This window comes from Oratosquilla oratoria, chromosome 42, assembly GCF_046742065.1.
Source record: "Oratosquilla oratoria isolate Oo_2021 chromosome 42, ASM4674206v1, whole genome shotgun sequence".
Taxonomy (NCBI): domain Eukaryota; kingdom Metazoa; phylum Arthropoda; class Malacostraca; order Stomatopoda; family Squillidae; genus Oratosquilla; species Oratosquilla oratoria.
Window position 1 is genome coordinate 36997326 of NC_134818.1, and position 16865 is coordinate 37014190.

Consider the following 16865-nt stretch of genomic DNA (forward strand, 5'->3'; position numbering starts at 1 on the left):
GGGTAAGTTCTAGGAATGTAAGGGGAGATGATATCATGTAGCCGTTTGGCAACATGGTAAGAAGGGGGGGGGGTATCATAATAATGACATCCCCCCCCCATATCCCTGAGTCTACTTTAAAAGAATTACTTGTCAACACAACACAAGATGGACAAAACAACACACCATCCACACACACAATTTATTACAAAAACCAAATGCCACCAGCATACTAAACAGACGAACGTGTTCTAAAAGATATCCTTGCACGTAACGTTGCATGCACCAACTCGCATGGCAAATTGACCCTCATCATACTACAAAAAGTGTAAGTCTCTAACCTGATAATGAGAAGTAATATGACTGAAAAAACTCTCTCCTCAAACAGACTGATGTGGTGTACCAGTTCACTTGCCCCGAAGAATGTTGCAAACTTCTCCCCAATGCTACTGATGTGTTACCACTACCTCTGTGAGCAGGAGACTCACAATCCACGCCCGTGGAGGAAGTATACGCAAACACATGATATAAACACACAACAAAACACCAGACAAGATTTAGTTAACAATACAAAAATGCTTCATGCAACAACAACAAGAAACTACAGATCTTGGAAAGAGTCTACATTACACAATACAGTACACCCCTATCATTAATATACAGACGGACACAGTACTTTGCAACTAAACAGCGAGGCTGCGTGACAACAAAGACCAAACGTCCGGCTACAGTGATCTAATGTCCAGCTACATCCCGCCGATACGAAACCCAGTCCAGTACCTGACGCTTAGCTACAACCTACCTCTCCAATTTACTCATATTTAATCACTTCCTGTTAATTTATTGTTACTTGAAGATGGTTGTATGATTCAACCGAAAGCTTGTATTTTAAATTAGTGTAATGTTTTTCGTCACAATAACACCATGGATCTCGGAAGCCTTGTTTTTGATCTCCCTTCGAGATACAAACCATTAGGAAAATTGAGAAAATCAGAAGATAATAGATATAGAATTAGCTCTGGTCTTCAAACGAACATGTCTACAAGAAAACTTGCTGCCCATTTATACTAATATACGTATATATTTTCTCTTAGGCAATCCTTTATAGCAAGGGGTAAAGGAAAGAGAAGATTTCCTATTCCGGTCATTATTGACGTTTCGACTCTACCTGAGTCATATATCAAAATACAAAGATGGAACAAATGCAAGAGTTTATATATTACAAAGATACAGAAACACAGCGTGTGATTGGCTGGAAGGATGACCTTTTTTGGTCCCCTCATGGTTGAGAGGGCGGGACAGTTTCCCACGTACGCTCATTGGCTGGCTTGTCCGCTCTCTCGAGCCCCGCTACCCCGGGGGTGTAGTGTGATGTTTTTTATCCTGCCTCGGGGCTTGCTTCTCCTAAATGGCTTACTATCCGCAATATATAAAGCTTCAAGGTAGGCAAGGCGGTTCTTGTCGGACTCTCTCTGAATGATGACAGTGTTCTGCCGAAGGACATCACCTGTGAGATGCTGGCCATGTTTCTCCAGGAAGTGACGTTTGGGACCTCCTTGAGTCAGATGATAGCTCAGGCGCCTGGAGAGTCTGGTAGTAGTCAACCCTATGTAAGCGTCGTAGGGCGTACAGTTCCTATTTGGGCAAGAAAATTTGTACACAAGGCAGGTACTTTCCATATCTCCAGGGCGTGGTGAGCTATCGTTCCATTTAGGAGAAGCAAGCCCCGAGGCAGGACAGAAAACATCACACTACACCCCCGGGGTAGCGAGCGGACAAACCAGCCAATGAGCGTGCGTGGGAAACTGTCCTGCCCTCTCAACCATGAGGGGACCAAAAAAGGTCATCCTTCCAGCCAATCACACGCTGTTTCTCTGTATGAAACGTCAATAATGACCGGAATAGGAAATCATACAAACATAATATATATATATATATATATATATATATATATTATATATACATACACACACATATATACTGTATATATATTATATATAATATACATATATAATATATATATATATATATATATATATCACTAACACCACAGTCGGACGAAAGAGTTGCGTAAACGAAACTATATATTTCGATTGCTAACTACAATCCTCTTCAGTAGTACAAAGTGGAAGGTGGATGCTATCTTAGAAGCAACCTCTTACAAAAGAAAGGGAACTTGGAAAATAATAAACGTCACTACCCCAACCCTATGTGCCTTGAGGATGACATGATGTCGGGGCCGGGGGAGGGGAAGGAAGCTTGTTGACAATATGTTTGGTGATGAATAGTCCTGAAATAATGTATGGGGTCCATTGACCCTAGGAATATTTCAGAACTGAGAACTCGTCTAGTGACCTTCCCAAGGGTCGGGTTTCACCCAAGTCTAAAATAGTGGTTCGGTGTTCCCCCCAACTGTTATAATCAGTATATGTGTAGAGGTTTAGATTTCCCATTTTAAATTGTTTGTGTGTAATTATTTAAAGTATGGTGTGGATCGAAGGAGACTTTTATACTCACCTTCTGTCTGTGTGTTCAGGTCAACGTACGGTATCCCTGTCTAGATATTAAAGGTGACTGTCGGATCACAGTGAGTATGTATTTTTTATTTCATATGTCTTTGACATTTTAGGTGAAGATGTGAGACCCCAGAATGGGCTCTGGATAGGTTTAAGAGGATTAAGTAGTAGGTTTTATCTTATTTAAAACCTTTAGGTGCCAGTCGATGCCCTAGCTGTTTTTGGCAACCTCGTGGTCATGTAAGAGTAGACCAGACGAGGGTCTTGGCTTTTTTCCACTTCTTTTCCCCGAAGAGGAAGCTGCCGCTTACCGTAAGTTAAGGTACTTTCTCAGGTTAAGTGTGTCCTCGTCACTTTTTTGTCTGATGACTGGATTCTTATCTTACTTTTCAGATATAAGTGTGTCCGTGTCATCTTTTTGTACCTTGATGTCGCGCTTGGTAACAGGACCTTTTAATCTTGAACTAGGCGTACTCCTGTGGTTTAGATACAAGTGTTTTGCATCAGAAGTCTTTAATCTGCTCCTGATCATTTTATTTCGATATATGAATAGTATCTTATGAAAATTATTAGTTTCTCCTCATTAACAATTCATTCCGTTGTGTGTTTATGTAAGTTTTGCAAAGGCCATAAATTGTCAAAATTATAGTTAACTATAGTAAACTGTCACTAGTTCATGGATTATCTCTTGATATGCAACAACTTCTTACTAAACATGACAGTGACTATTATATCAAGTTTATGAAAGATCGTGACTACACACACACACACGCACACACACACACATATATATATATATATATATTATATATATTCTGGAGAGATCACCTTCTTTGGACCTACAGACACAAGAATTCATGGTCATCCCGTTCACGCGGAGAGATCTCTACTCTTTCAGGCACCCTGAACGACTGATGACGTCACTGCCCTCAGCTCCTGTGTCTAACGAACCTGATTGGCTTTCGCATCCACGACATCGACACTGCTGACTGACTGACCTCTCAGTCTCGTTCTTTTCTCCTATTTGTTGTTCTTTTGCTACATGTTCCCCCATTTTTTGTATAAAAGATCCTATTCCCTGACCTTTTGTCATTGCTTTTAAAAATGTACTTGGTATACGAAACGTCAGTTACAAACTTCAACTTAATCTCCTGAGTTTGACACATGTCCTTCGGACTAGCTATAGCTTTCTTACGCCACGAAACCAAAACTATAGAGAGACGACTGGAAAATCTCTACAAGAGGATCATTAATGTAAATATTGATGTTTTCTTCAAAGAAATCTGTCTACAGAAAACCCTTCTACCGAAATGCGCATATATATATATATATATATATATATATATATATATATATATATATATATATATATATATGCATATGCATGCGTTGTTAAATTCAACAGCTGCGGTAGCATTATTCTGTTTATAGAATTTCTTTTCTATGCTGCGCACCAATGTGCGATCATCTAGATGCAGATCTCTTAGAAGAGTACTGAAATCCATGGTATTTTCCTCTAGACGTCATTCAGCCTTAACTGGCCATCTTCACGAGGTGTTAACTGGTCGTATTGTTGACAGAATGATTCGATTTGGCCGCATGTTGATATATATCGGCGGAGAGCTGAAACGTCCGCCCGCCAATCAGCGCTCTCTGCCTTCTGGTTGGAAATGACGTTTTAGGCTTCTGCTGAATATTGATAGCCGGTTTTTTTTTTATTATTATTGTAAATGAGCACCGCTTCTGTCATTTTTAGTCTTCTGGTATTGTTGTTCCTTTCGATGATGGTGGTGATGCCTTCCATATGATGTCTCTGAAGTGCGAGTCCATGCTCGTACAGGTAGTGTCTTCTTATGTCGCCGTCCTGCAGATGTGCTGAAATCCTCTTTGACAGTGTTGTAGTGGTGACGTCGATGTACCGAGAATTTAGGCGACTGCAGTCACCACTGGAACATGTGTATTGGTACACGACATTCACCACTTCTTTCATTTCACTTGTCTTAGGGAGGCAGCTCTTCTTTACGACTAAGTTGGATGTCTTTCTTGTCTTATGATAAGTGACGAGGTCGATTTTTGAAGCCGGGTCGGTGGGTTTGACGTTCTTGTAGATGATATCTTTGAGGTCTTTCTCGTCATCCTTGTAGGCTGAAGACATAGTACCACTATAGAAGAGTTTTATGTTTGATGTAACTGGTTGTTCTTGTTGGCGCATAAAGTTGTCCAGTCGATGGCGCATAACACTATTTCTTGCATGGGATAATTGTTGTTGCTGCGAAGCTGGGTGATTCTCTTAAGCTCTGCGTTCGTGGCGGTCCATGTTGAGCAGTGGGTGAGGGCTCTTTTGACGAAGGCTCAGGAGCGGTATATACGCAGTGTCATCAATGCCTTGTTGTTTTTGTAGACGCATAAAGTTATATATATATATATAATGTGTATATATATATATATATATATTGGAAAACTTCTAGAAATCTTCTAGAACTACGCAGTCTGTCTAGACGAGGACACACACATCCATGCATACTCATTGCACCAACATTGGAGTAAGATGGTATTCCAGACCTGACATACACCAAGGGTCAAGCATCGCGGTCAACTCTATTGTTCCGAGAATCCACACTATCGGGGTCATGACCTCAAACGCGCACAGCTGTCACCAAACCTTGATGCCTGCCAACGAAGATTGCCATCTCGACAATTAATTTCCTCAAGGTTATTATTATCTCCAGTCCAAATTCGGACATACATATATACATGATACAAGTGATGTATCATCATTCTCTGTTATCTCTGTATATAAAATAAACCCATTTCGATGTCTAGTCTCGCTGGAAACAGCGACTATGTAAATATTTTTCCTTGTCGGCAACCTTGCCGGACTGTTGTATAAAATGAACCTTTCATCTTCGGAGAGTGGAGATATTCACAATAAAGTCACAAACCGCTCGGCTCGTTTTCCACGACCTCAAGAGAAGCCACTCGAAGCTACCATACCATATGCTGTAAGTCAGAAAACCAAACATATATATATATATATATATATACACACATATATATATATATATATGCATATATATGTATGTATATATATGTGTGTGTGCATATATGTGTATATATATGTATGTGTGTGTAATATATATATGTGTGTGTGTGTATGCATATATATATATATATACACATATGTATGTATATATATACACACACACACATATGCATTGGTAACAGAAAATAAATCAACAAACTCCAGGAATACAATACTCATTATGAGGACATATGTTAAGTATAACCTCAGGGATACAGCAAAACATATCTTGGAATGAATAACACAAATATAATAATCAAAATGAAAATACACAAAATATATTTTGAAAACGATGCAGAAGAGCGCTAGTGTGGACGAGAGAATTACCATAGCGTATGTGAAATGAGCGTCAGAAGTAATAACGAGACTACTAAGAAAGCACAGGGTAGAAGTGGGGCACAAACCGATGAACACACTGCATGGGGCTTTGACGAAGGTGAAAGATTTAGAAAGTGTAGCCAATCAGATGGGTGTGGTGAACGATGTAAATTGCAAGAATATTGAAGCCCATTATTTAGGAGAGACAGGTAAGAATTTGGCGACACGACTACAAGAACATCGGAGGGCATTGAATACGAGAGATGCTTGGCGATACTGAGACTGCGAAGATCAACAACACGAGATGGATTGGCAGAATGCGGGCATCAAGTATAAAGAGGCCGGAAATGGTGCGAGGCTATTTTCAGAAGCTTTGGCAAGTTACAATGCTAGTGTTAATATATGCGTCAATTTTCACCTCATTTACGAGGCACTAGGGACAGACTGGATAGAAGACACCCGACCCGCCAGTAAAGTGTTGTCCTTACTAGATGGTGTAGTACTTCGACATTTCCCCCAATCCTCGTAGTGGTGGTATAATTTCTGGCATTGGTAAATGTCCTTTTGCTCGTCTCCAGACTACGTTCCGTATTTTTAGTTCTTAGGCGGACAGTGTGCTTCAATACACTAGCTTTGGGATTTACCGATATATATATATATATATATATATATATATATATATATATATACACACACACACACACACACACACAGAATTGAATAGACAGAACCTGAAATTGTGGACAAAATCCATTACAAGACACCATTTGGAAAGAGTGACCATATACTCATCGAAACTGTACTAAAGGAAGAAATGAAAAGCATAGGAAAGGAAGATTGATGTACAACAAATCAGACTTTGCAAAACTAAAGATATTCTTCCGGAATGCAAACTGGGAAAAATTCTATATGGAAGAGACAACAGTGGAAGAGAAATGGAACCATGAGAAGGATATTATAGATAAATGCGAAAATCAACCCAAACTATTCTATCGGTATGAATGGTAAACTTAAAACCAAACAGGAAATGGTGAAACTACGCCAAGGAAATATAGAATACACAGAAGAATTAGAGATGGCCGAAGTCATGAACAACCACTTTAAATCTGTCTTCACCAGAGAGAAAATACAAAATTGGGACGAAGATAATAACAAGCAATCTCCCCACATGAGTGAGTTTACAACATCACAAAAAGAAATATCAGAACACCTATCAAAACTGGACGTCAGAAAATCACATGGCCCGGATGGTATTGCAAATTGGATTCTAAAGGAATGCAAAGAAGAACTAACGGACAAAATACACATCATAATAAATAGCGCACTCAAAGAAGGAAAGATACCCAATGACTGGATAAATGCTAACATTGTACCAATATATAAAGGAGGAAACAAGGAGGAACCCACCAACTATAGGCCAGTATCACTAACAAGCACTATAGCCAAAATTTGTGAGAAAATAATCAAGAATAGATGGGTAAAACATCTGGAATACAACAACATATTAAACCCAAGACAATTTGGGTTCAGGCAAGGAAGATCATGCACCACAAATTTAATATGCTTCTACTCAAGACTAATAGACATAGTGCAAGAAAGAAATGAATGGACTGATTGTGCATTCCTAGACTTGCAAAAAGCCTTTGACAAAGTACCACACAGAAAATTACTAAAAAAAAAAATGGAACACAGGAAGAATACAAGGGAACCTACTAAAATGGATGGAGAACTTCCTGACTGGTAGAAAGATGAGAGTAGTGCTCAGAGAAAAATATTCAGACTGGAAAGAGGTGATCAGTGGAGTACCGCAAGGATCTGTCCTGGCACCAATAATGTTTGCTATTTATGTGAATGACATGGACGAGGATGTGAAATGTTACATGAGCTTTGCAGACGACGCCAAACTGTAAAGGGAAGTAGAAACTGATAAGGACTGTGAAGCACTGCAGGAAGACCTGAACAAGGTATGGAACTGGAGTCAGAAATGGGAAGTGGACTTTAATACTAAGAAGTGTAGCATAATGGAGTTTGGAAAAAGCAAAAACAGAATATCAGGAAAATATACAATTGGAACCAAGGAAGTAAAGAAGGTAGGATCCGAAAAAGATTTGGGGGTAATTATCACAAACTACTTGTCCTATGATAAACAGATTAACAAAATTGTCCTATGATAAACAAAATTGTCCTATGATAAACAGATTAACAAAATTGTCGGGGAGACTTACAACTTGCTAAGATAAATAAAAGTGGCATTTGCATACTTGGACGAAGACATGATAAAAAAAATATTGGTTACATTGATAAGGCCCAGACTAGAGTATGCGGCGACATTGTGGTCCCCCAGTATCAAAAAGGATAAAAAAAAAAAAAAATAGAAAGAATCCAGAGAGCAGCAACAAAAATGGCACCTGCACTTGCAAACCTATCATATGAGGAGAGATTGGCTAAACTGGAGTTACCGACGCTGGAGCAAAGAAGAGAGGTGACCTACTGACCATCTACAGAATCATGAAAGGCACAGAGATACTTGATAGAGAGGACTTACTAAACTGGGACAAGAGAAACACAAGAGGACATGGAAAAAAAAACATAGCTACAGAAGAGAACTGAAGAAAAACAGTTTTCCACATAGAGTATTGGACACTTGGAACAAACTGGATAATGAAATAGTATGCGCAAAAACCATTCATGAGTTTAAAAGCAAACTAGACACTGCGAGCATAGCTCCCCTTCCTGCAAAATACAACTAGGTAAATACACACACACACACACACACACATATATATATATATATACATACATATACACACATCAACTATAATAAAGTAGTAGCCTCTGTTCACGAACTCCTAGGGTTTTGGAGATAGACCCCCATAACCATATATATTGTGATACCCTCCAGGTACTTGGATAACTAAATTTCAATTCCAAAAATATATATATTTTGGCTAGGGTTAAAGGGGTATGGTGTGGTAACACGCTACTACTGTAGTTCCCCCTTAACACGTATAGTATTTTTGTGACAAAAATTACTATGATTAAACAAACCATTGTATGAGTTCATAAATATTATTTATATTTGTGAAATTAATGTTACCACAAATTATGATAGCCTTTGTAAGGAGAAAGCATGTAAATTTAAAATGATTGTATAATTTTACCAAATGTTTAAATATTGGTTATTTTTATTTTACTTTTTTTTTGCGGGCGATAATATACTCGAACTCGAGTTCAAAAAATAGTCCACGAGACTTTAAAAATAACCGAGCAAGTGGGTCTGCCCCACCTATCATAACTCTAACTTCCATTTCATTCTTTTCTTACACTAAACTCCCAAATCCCCCCTCCCTCCCTCTCCCCATCTCATCTATTCCGCCCTCTAACTAACTCGAGTTCAAAGATAAATAAAGGTTGGCTCAGTTCTTCTCTTACGGCCAAGTATATTTTATTTCCAAAGGCCGTCTTCCTCCTCAAATTGGTTATTTTCTTACTTTCTTAAACTTTTATTTGTGTTACCTTTTCCATTGAGTTATATTGATACGTGCAACTTTTCTCCACAAATTCTATCAATCAAAATTAAAATGATCATCATTTGCCCGCAGCAACACGCGGGTAATTTGGCTAGTACACACACACACACACACACACACACACACACACACACACACACACACACACATATATATATATATATATATATATATATATAATGATGAAGGTGGAAAAAGAAGTCACGGGTCTAGTTCTGAGTTCCTGAGTTTATTCCTGACCGGTTTCGCTCTATGCTTCTTCAGAAGCATAGAGCGAAACCGGTCAGGAATAAACTCAGGAACTCGGAACTAGATCCGTGACTTCTTTTTCCACCTTCATCAACTTGTCACAATGTACCAGCATATACACAATGATAATTTTTATGACACTCGAATGTAGTATTCGAACCCACTGCTTTCGGCCACCCGTAAGATCCTACATGCAACTGCCAAAAAAATTATCAGATTGATGTTGCTGTTTCAAGCGAATTTCTCTCATATATCTATATCTATATATATATATATATATATATATGTATATATATATATATTATATATATATATATAGTTATATAGACATGACAGAATTTAATAGACACCAAGAGAAATCGTTTAATTTATCAAACAATCAATTGATACAATTAAAGTGCTTATAAGTGGTCACAATGTGAATAACTAATACTTAGTTGACATCTCCTTAGCCTTTTTCAATGCAAGGACCCTTCTAGGCATGCTAATGATTAGTTCACGAATATCATCTTGAGGGGTTTCTTGCCATGTTTCCCGTAGTAATTCTAAGAGTTCGGGCTTTGAAGATGGCTTCCTGTTCTTTTTGCGAAGTTGTCGGTCTAATATGCCCCAGAGGTGTTCAATAGGGTTCATATCCGGGGACTGACTTTGCCATGGAAATTTCCTGATCCCATTTTGGCTCAACCAATTTTGTGTTGCTTGAACAGTGTGACAAGGAGCTCCATCTTCCATAAATAAGAAGACATTTTTACTCATTCTATCACTGGAGAATATTGGAATGTGTCCTTCCTTTAATATAGAAACATATTTGTCTGAATTGATGTTTCCTTGACACTCCACAAGCTCTGATCGACCATCACTTTAAATTGCACCCCACACCATTATTGAAATGCCCCCATGTTTCACTGTTGGCTGCAGTCTTTTGAGGTCAAACACTTGACTACAGAATCTCGAGACCCACACTCTTCCACTGTCAGAAAAGAATGCGAATCGTGGCTCATCAGAGAAAATTACAGTACTCCAAAAGGCCACAGGTCTCTCCACCATCTCAACCTCCCAATCCTTTCTGCGCTTTCTATTGGCTGGACGAAGGAGTTGTTTCCTTGCAGCTCTGCCATAGTAATCCAGCTTGTGGAAATATCTGACAGCTGTTCTGGGACTGACATCAGGTTGTGCTGCTATGTCAGAGGCCATGCAAATGTGGATCCTCTTCGACATTTCTTTTGAGAAGACGCATGGTTATTTCTGATGGCCAGAGACGACCTGAATGAGGTTTAATGCCCTTCTTACCCTCTCTGATGAATTGTGCGATCACTTTAATAACAGTAGAAAGGGGTATTGACAGATTTTCAGATATTTTGCGTTGACTAAGTCCACCTTCATGTTGACCCACAATACGACCTCTCTGAAATTCAGATAGGTACACTGTTCCTTTGGTTCATGGTATGCTTAATTAATCTTGTATGTAAACTGTAAATACCAGACTCAGTTCAAAGGTTTATTTGCCCGACGTTTCGATTCCCGTCCAGGAATCGTCTTCAGGGGGTATAATGGGTACAAGATCGTGAACTCAAATATAAAGGGTCAAAGTGAGCCTGGAAAAGGTTCATACTCTCAGTCACATATATAAAGCAATCCTCTTTCCAATATCAAATACAATCAACATGAAATATTCCCCTTCGACCCATAGTGGCTTTTAGAGATTCACCATCTTAACATCTTGCATCGTACTAGGCTAAACTTCTCAGACCTCTAGTGACCAACTCACCACAGATGCTACAGAATTCAACTGACTTCATCGAAAGAATCAAAGGACTTAACCTGAGGAGAGTAAATGTCTTGGTTTCCTTCGATGCTCAATCCATGTTTGCGTCTATCCCACGAGAATTGGCAAAAAGAGCGCTGAAATCGGCCATGGAGGAGAACCGGGGATTCTTGGCTAATCAGATACTCCTTGTCAGAACTCATGGGACTCGTCTCCCTGTGCTTTGACTCGACATTCTTCCGCTTCAGGGATTACACCTATCACCAACGCAAGGGCACACCTATGGGATCGCCTATTTCAATTGTGGTGGCTGAAGTAGTGATGCAACGTCTGTGCTGCACCTTCGCTCAAATTGTGGACTAGGTACGTGGATGGTGTGTTCGCCATTTTGGACAGCAAGGACGTGCAACCTTTCTTTAGTCTCATCAACAGTATCGAACCGGCCATATTTTCAATGGAATTGGAAAAAGATTGCCAACTGCCACTCCTAGACGTCAACGTCAAGCGCGAGGGTGACACCCTTAGGACAAGTGTCTTCAGGAAGCCGACACATACAGACAGACTGTTGGACTTTGATAGCTACCATCCAGATTACCACAAGAGGAACGTGATAAGTACTTTATGGAACAGAACAAACAAAGACTGTTCTACTGTGGAATCCAAGAAGGCTGAAGGAAAAAAATATTTCACAGGTCTTCCGGAACTACGGCTATCCCAGCAGAACTATACGAAAATGGACAAAGGCACGACGCACCGACACCCCAGAAAAAAGACCACACATGACACCCTGAGTCACACTCCCCTGTAGATGGTGTACCTTTACCGATCATTGGTATATTTTCCCTCGACATTAGCTTCAAAGATGAGTGCCCAGCCATTCAAGTTACCGCCTACGTAGCTGACGTCCATTTCTCTGCTGATATCCTCATAGGCTCAACACTGATGAAGCAACATAATATCATTTACCCTGCTCAACATGGCATCATTTATGCTAATCGTTTCCTACCTGCATTGCCATCAGCAAAACCCCGCAAAGTCAACCACATCAACGTCGCCAAGCAGGCAAAACCTGATTTAACTTCAATTAATTCTTGCACAACTGCTCAAACTAACTCTGCTTCATCACACGAGGATGCACCAGCTCTTAACTCAGATGACACCGACACACACACACATTCTCACGACTCTAACTCTCCCAATTCACTACCAGCTGAAGACATGCTTTCAAAGCGAAACAAATGCGCCAACTTCTCACGCATGTCAAAAGAACAAAGGTAAAGCACTCAGTTTGCACAATCTTACGTAGACCGTCTTGCAATCACAGAATCACGCTATTCCTGCAATAGAAGACCATCAACAATCCTCTCAAACAAAACATCCAGTTCCCCTCCCTAGCTATAATCTTAGAAATCGAGCAACAAGTTCATAGGATGTATATTCTTGCCTAGGTAAATGGAAACAAGATCTACATACGCATGTTCATACTATTGTTTATATCATTAAGCCTATTTCCTTATACTGTATTCATGAATATTCTACAGTTACCATTTTTACACCATTTTGTGAACATGTGTTCAAGCCCAGGTCTTGCAATCAGCCCTGGTTTGCCTTGTATTATTCTCTTTTCTATCTCCGTAGCACCAATATCACTGGGGTCAGTGATAGTAGCGAACCAACCCATGTTATTGTCAACATATGCAACATTTCGATGACTTGCGCATCTTCGTAGTTGTGTCTTCCTTCGATACTGGCGTACATTTGAATTGATGCTGAAGGAAACTCAGGCGGAGTTCTTGGGTTTCATTCTCCGAGACAAGATCTGTTCTGTTCTAACTACTACATACACGGGAAGCCCTCAGGGAAGCTCGGAGGGTTGCCAGAATAATCCTATCTACATATTTACAAAGGTTGCCAATTTGCGAAATAAAGAGGCTGTTGTCATACGAGGAATATTTGGAAGTTGGGTCGCTTCAGTCGAGGCGTCGGCCGAACAGTTGCAGGTGGCTGACCCGAGGACACAGCTGTGCCTATTGTTCTTGACCTGAGCGCCGAGAATCTTTTGTCAAAAAGGGCGTTGTCAAGAAAGGTCGGCTAGCTTGGTACAGAAGTCCCTAGGGAGAGCTTGTCTCGTCGTTGAAACCACATCTTGTAACATATTTTGCGTGCCCACACGTACACGCCAGTATTGGCAAGGCTGCTACGACCCTAGAATGCCTCACCACCCGCGTCTGAAAAAACCAGAAGCTGACAACGTCAACTAAGATGGCAGTGTAAAACGCGTGTATTGTCAGCACTCTCCTCTACGGCAGCGAAACATGGACGACCTCCTCGAAGCAGGAGCGCAAACTGAGCAACTTCCATATGCGCTGCCTTCGCCACATCCTTGGCATCCGCTGGAGTAACAAGATTACCAACGCCCAAGTACTCGAGCGAGCAGGTCTTCCTACCATATTCACATTGCTCAGGCAGCGCAGACTTCGGTGGCTCGGCCATGTGCGAAGGATGGAAGATGGACGCATCCCCAAAGACATCCTCTACGGTGAACTTGCCTCCGGCAAGAGAAACGTTGGTCGACCCCAACTGTGCTACAAAGATGTATGCAAGCGTGACATGAAAGCCCTGGACATCAACACTGAGAACTGGGAAGAGGTAGCAGCCGACCGCAGCAAATGGTGCAGTGTTCTTCACAAGCAGCTGAAGTCTGGAGAGGAAAAAATCCTGACCACAGCCACATATATATTTACACACACACACACGACTCGGTGGCGCAGTTGGTAGAACGCTGAGCTGCCACGAAAGTGGCCCGCAGCTCCTGGTTCGAATCCTGCCCAGGGCCGAAATTATTTCGGTACTGCTGCGCTTCGGGTCGTTACTCTTACTCTCGTGGGCGGGGAGTTGGGTGTGTGTGTGTGTGTGAAAGGTCATAGCATTACCCATAGATCGGACCTACGAGCTCTGAGCTCTCTTCCGGGAGGGAAATAGCTGTCGATCACGAGTCCAACACGTGATCCAAAGACCAAGTGAATACACACACACACACACACACACACACACACACACACACACACACATATATATATATATATATATGTTTATATATATATATGTCTATATATATATATATATATATACATATGTATATATATATATATATATACATGTATATATTGTTATGAATCTCGCTCACATATCTGACTTAAGTATATGAAATGAGTTCCCAAGTCTTTGGGTAACTTAAAAGAAATTTCAAGGCCGCCACTTGATTTTATAAAAATCAAGAAAAATAAAACGCACAGATAACGTTTAACACTATTCATTAAAGTTAATAGGATTACATGAAGGATTACAATCACTGAACATTCAAGTGAGTAAATAAGTTTACATTCAAATGAGTAAATAAGTTTCAAAACAGAAGATTCCCGTTCGTAAAACTTTTAACGGGGGTGAAAGAAGATTAATTGATTAATTAATACTTTAACAACGAAAACACTGTCTAGGTCATTTCAATAGACATTTCACACCACTACATGAAACACTAGCTGAGTTAATTATCTTACGACTAATACAGGGGGAGTACAGAAGACTTACTTCAGCCGAATAATCCGCCCCGAGGCACACACCTTTACATCGTACCCTCTACTCTAAAACTGACTCTTCTGACGCTCAAGGCGCTCTGGTTCTTTCTACAAAAAATCCTCTGATTGGTCCACAGGAATTGCGTCTATGGAGATTGAACCTCATTGGTCAATTAACTAAAACGTTCTCCTTCGTTCTAGGCTGAGTGTTAGAACAAATACTCCATTGTATGGATGGACCTCCTTCCCACGCCTCCTCAGTACTCCCCTGTAATGTGACACCCCACGTAATCACGAAGCGCCGTTATCCAAGTAATAAAATATTCCCGTCTTACATATATGGGAATATATGTGACAATATATACATACACACACACACACAGGGGTTGGACAAAATAATATGAACACCTGCGAAATACACAATATTTATTTGTTAATACGGTGTTGGGCCACCATTTGCCTTTAGAACTGTTGCAATCCTTCGCGGTATGGATTTGTAGACTCTTCGAATAGTTTCCAACGGATTGTTGTCTCATTCTTGTACCAAAAGCATTTGCCAATTGCTGCAACGATGTTGGAGGTGGAAATCTGCTCCTCACTCTCTGCTCTAAAACTCCCCATAACGGTTCAGTTATTTTGAGGTCTGGCGATTGTGCAGGCCAGGGAAGATGTTTGATGATATTCTGATGCTCCACGAACTAAGACTGAATATTTTTGGCTGTGTGTATGGGCGCATTATCGTATTGGAATATGGCTGTGTCTGGCAGAACGACGCTCATCATAGTAAGAACCTCATCATTGAGAATGTCGAGATATTCATTCGCAGTCATCCTGCCTGTGATGTGAATGAGAGGACCAGCTGAATACCACGATATAGCCGCCCAAATCATAACGGAACAGCCCCCATGCTTGACTCTAGGAAGTAGGCAGTCCGGATCGTAGGCCTCTTTTGGGGTTCTCCATACATATTAAACCCTGCCGTTCGTAGGGATTAAAGTGAACGTTGATTCATTGGGCCATACCACATTCTTCCAACCATCAAGTGTCCAGATTGTTCGTGGCACCACTTTTTTCGCAGCTTAGCGTTGGCAGCCGTTATAAGGGGTTTCGCAATTGCAGCCTTACCATGAATGTTAGCTTTGTGGAGCTCCCGCTGTACTGTTTTTGTCGACACAGGATCTATCAGGTCTGTGTGTTGAGTTCTGCTGTCACTTTTGCCGCGGTTGTTTTATGTTGTCTGACCACAATCCTTTTTAATGTTCGTCGATCTCTGTCGGATAAATTTGGGTTTCGCCCACTATTCCTCTTCGCCAATGATGCTTTCCTATATTTTATGCATGCTGTCATTACAGCTGTTTTCGTCACCGACGCTCCCGCTAACCGGGCGCCAACGATTTGCCCTCTTTCGAAGTATGAGAGATCACACATTACACCGGTCGCTTGTTTGTAAGTGTCGTAGACCAAGGCGTGTAATGCATTGAAATATAACCTACGAGACCTGCTACGTAAATTGCGCAATACATACGCGGCGCATTACTTACCCTGAAGTAGTGTTGCATATATATATATATATATATATATATATATATATATATATATATATATATATATGTAAACACTGAGTGGGTCCCAGTGATTAGAGATAGATTTTAACAACCACAATGCACTTCAATCCTAAGTCATCAAGGTTGACATGCAGAAATTGAAATGCGGTACTGCCAAGGACTCAAAACCCAGCATCCTCATGACAAGTGCGGTAGTGACTTACCAACTCTCTTGATAGCCTAGTTGGTAAGTCACTACCGCACTTGTCATGAGGATGCCGGGGTTCGAGCCCTTGGCAGTACCGCA

General features: G+C 40.6%; 1 protein-coding gene across 2 annotated transcripts in view; it reads left to right on the top strand.

Moving 5' to 3' along the window:
* LOC143021765 (uncharacterized) overlaps nucleotides 1-16865 on the top strand; it is a 37810-nt gene that overhangs the window by 10793 nt on the left and 10152 nt on the right. The window contains exon 2 of one of the 2 annotated variants that reach the window (XR_012966002.1): nucleotides 368-922. The exons of the other annotated variant lie outside the window; for it this stretch is intronic. The gene's annotated coding sequence lies outside the window, so the exon portion shown is untranslated. Of the gene's footprint in view, nucleotides 1-367; nucleotides 923-16865 lie in introns of those variants that run through there. 2 annotated transcript variants of the gene reach the window in all.